This window comes from Eschscholzia californica, unplaced genomic scaffold (assembly GCF_041429995.1).
Source record: "Eschscholzia californica isolate CP2 unplaced genomic scaffold, dmEscCali1.0.p SCAF_2, whole genome shotgun sequence".
Lineage (NCBI taxonomy): Eukaryota > Viridiplantae > Streptophyta > Magnoliopsida > Ranunculales > Papaveraceae > Eschscholzia > Eschscholzia californica.
In genome coordinates this window covers 25,038,800-25,042,633 of record NW_028238309.1, presented here as the reverse complement: position 1 = coordinate 25,042,633, position 3,834 = coordinate 25,038,800, and the positions used below count along the sequence as shown (strand labels likewise).

Below are 3,834 nucleotides of genomic sequence, written 5' to 3'. Positions count from 1 at the left end.
CATTTTATTGGATCCTTCAGTTTTATGTTCTTTGGACATAACTGTATTTTGTATTAATCTTGTACAAGTTTTAAGTATTAATAAAAGTATATATTTCATCTCAATATTCTGAACTTCAGTACTACAACTTTCTATTGAGGAATCATTTGGAGAAAGTTGGACTCTATGGAGTCGCTGGATTAGTTGGAAATAGGCATGTATAGATCACATAACATGTAATTTCCAAGCTACACATCCACACTTGATCTATGTTGTTAATTACGTTAGTAATGTGACCATTAAAGGTCTAGTCATGAACAAATGCGACGAACGCCGTTTTGATCCTTTGCTGATGTGATTAATGAACCAGATTGGACGTGATATTTCTAAGCTCAGAAATAGCCTTTTATGCGCGCACTAAAGTTTTTCGTATTATATAACTCAGAATCATATAAAGTCCAAGTGGGATAATATGAGGTTCATAATATATAATATGTTGGCTATTTCGATTGAGGGTCCTTAGTGGTCTAATTAATTATTATGTGGACCTATTTAATATCAGTTATATTGTGTGGGGGGCATATTATAGATATGCATTGTGTAGAGCCCTTGAGTATTATTACTAAAGAATGATGGGCTCTTTAGTAATAATTTGGTAACTTCCAATAACTGGTTGGGAGTTCCGATTCATAAAGGGGCAAAACCTGAACCAGAGAGAAATCACTCTGATTTTGTTCTCTTCCCATTAAGACAAAATTACTACAGAGATCTCTCTAGGTTTGGAAGATTTTGCTTCATCATCATCATGGCTTCTAATGATTCAGGTTAGTAAATCATTTAAATTTCATCTCTCTCTTCATCAAATATGACTCCTGGATTTCATTGTTTAGACTTGATAATATATTTGATTCTTGTTTATAATGATGAAATATTCCAACAAAGAAATAAAGAAAGATTTCGATTGGAGAGAGGGCTGGTTCTTCTTCTTCTTCTTTATATATATATAACTGAAACAGAGAGAGATGATCTCATCTTTGGGGGGAAGCCAAAACAGGGACTGAAATCATCAATTAAACCCTGTTCTTCTTCCTTCTCTTAGAGCTTCAATGAATATTTAGAGAGAGAAAGAGAAGAAGAAGGGTAGAAGTCAGAACAGAGATAAAGAGAGGGATAGACCAGCAAGTATAGAGAGAGAAAAACAGCTTAAACAAAGTGCTCTTCATCTTGTTATTCATATTCTTCTTTTCTTTGTGAGAGAGAAAAGAGAATTTTGTAGAGAGGGAGAGTGATTTGTAAGAAAGAGTTATAATTGGAGAGAAAGGATTGAGTTAACAGAGAGGTTTATTCTCTTGATCATCTTTGTACTTCACTGGAATTGTAAAGAGAAAGAGATGGAGATTTCATAGAGAGGGAGAGAGAGAAAGAGAAAGGAAGAAACAGAGAGTTAATTTAATTATTATTATTTTTTTTCCTACTTTTTTTTCTCTACCAATAAGTTCTTGTATATGATAATGGAGGTTCTTAAATCTCTTTGTGAGAGAGAGATCAAATAAAGTGTTTTCTTTGTGTCTTTGTGAGAGGGACTCGAGAAAAATTCATCGCACTTCATCACCTCTCATCCCCATTTTGCCATCTTCCTCACAATCATCATCGTCATTAAGGAGCAACTAAGAGAATCGTTATTTGGTGATCTTCTTCACCTTTATATTTGATTTTGTAATAAACTCATTTGTTTACAATTGCCATGATGTTTATGATGATCTTGTCTAGCTAAGTCTCTTTCCGACTAGGATTTATGAGGAAGTCTTAACATATCAATAGTGAGACCCTTTTCATGCTTTAATATCTTGAAATGGTTTAATCGTAGTACTATTGAATTCTAGGTTTTGATATACGAATATTTCTTCATTAGCTATACTTTCAATTTGATGGTTCATGTTTAGATTAAATTCTTTAATGATTCATACTTATAGATTGATGGTTAATAGTTGAGACTTCGATATTTCGGAACTTTGAATTTAGACTTTAGTGTTATTCAGCTTTAATTCGACTATATTCCGGGGATTGGTAGGATAGGTTACCAATACTTGAGTAATAGGAGAGATATGCATGATTAGGTCTTCATTAGAATGTGTTAAGATTGATTCTAAAATCCTAGGTTTATCTCCCATTGATCCATTTAGTGTTATTATTTGTTCTCGTTATTTTGTTTCGTATTTTATTCTTTAATCACCAAAAACCAATTTTGAAAAGAAAACCGTGTTACTTCCAAGTCTTAGAATAGATTGACTTAGTCTCTGAGGAACGAACCGGTCTTACCGGAACTATTACTTGACGCCCGTATACTTGCGGGTGTAGACCTATTCTAAAACAGGAGAATTTCGGTAAGTCCGGTTCGTTCCTCAGAGACTAAGTCAATCTATTCTAAAATAGGAGAATCAAAGAGTTTGGTTTTCTAAAGAACTGTATATACAAGAAGGTTAGTGGGAGTGACCTAGTTTTCTTGGTCCTGTATGTAGATGACATACTACTCATTGGAAACAACATTCTGATGCTAAAATCCGTAAAGGAATGGCTACGAAGTGTGCTCAATGAAAGACCTACGAGATGCAGAGTATATTTTGGGCATCAAGATCTATAGAGATAGATCAAAAAGGTTGATTGGACTCAGTCAGGAAACTTATATAGATAAGATCCTTCGAAGGTTCCAAATGAAAGACTCTAGGAGAGGATTTCTACCTATGACACATGGTACAGTGCTTAGCAAGACTCAAAGTCCAAAAGACCTAGATGAGCAAGCATACATGACTAAGGTTCCGTATGCCTCGGTTATAGGATCTATCATGTACGCCATGATCTGCACTCGCCCAAAAGTCTCATATGCTTTGAGCATGTGTAGTCGTTACCAATCTAATCCTGGTGAAGCACACTGGATCGCAACCAAAAATATCCTGAAGTACTTGAGAAGAAAAAAGGAACACTTCTTGGTGTATGGCGGAAAAGAAGAACTAATCGTGAAAGGCCATGTGGATGCGAGCTTCCAAACGGACAGAGACGATTTCCGATCACAGTCGGGTTATGTCTATTGTCTAAACGGATGAGCAGTGAGCTGGAAAAGCTCAAAACAGAGCACTGTAGCAGACTCTACCATTGAAGAAAAATACTTAGCCGCTTCAGAAGCAGCCGAGGAAGGAGTTTGGATAAAGAAGTTCATCATGGAACTGGGTGTCGTTCCTAGCGTTCAAAACGAGATAGCTTTATATTGTGACAACAATGGAGCAATTGCCTAAGCTAAGGAACCAAGAGCACACCAGAAATCCAAACACATCCAAAGGAAGTACCATGTGATAAGGGAGATCACAGAACGCAGAGATGTGGTCATTTGCAAAGTTCATACAGATCAAAACGCAGCAGATCCGTTAACTAAACCACTACCTCAACCCAAACATGAGGGGCATTGGTATAAAGTGCATCGAAGAATGGATTTAATTTGTAAACAGATTAATAGAAGAGTTTTATGTAATTAATTACCTGCATTCAATAAAAGAAATAAACTAGTTATTTCGTCGATTAAATCATGGTTTAGTATTTAAACGACAATCCAAATATGATGAAGCATTATAAGTAGGCTTATCAGATCCGTGATCTGGTAAATGAAACCCTACTAAGTGAACTTCGAATAGATTCATCACAAATGTCCCTAGTCCAGATCGTTGAAATTGACAACTACGACTCAAGAAGACTAGCATGTGAGATTGACCGATAGCGCAGTTTCATGGGCTATAAGAATTAAGAATTCTAGTCAATTACATGGGTATATGATTAGGAATGTAGACTGGATAACCCAAGATGAGA

At 35.7% G+C, this 3,834-nt stretch overlaps 1 pseudogene; it reads left to right on the top strand.

Moving 5' to 3' along the window:
- Nucleotides 1-2,783: 2,783 nt before the first annotated feature.
- Nucleotides 2,784-3,327, top strand: LOC147557096 (secreted RxLR effector protein 161 pseudogene; annotated as a pseudogene).
- Nucleotides 3,328-3,834: the final 507 nt, after the last annotated feature.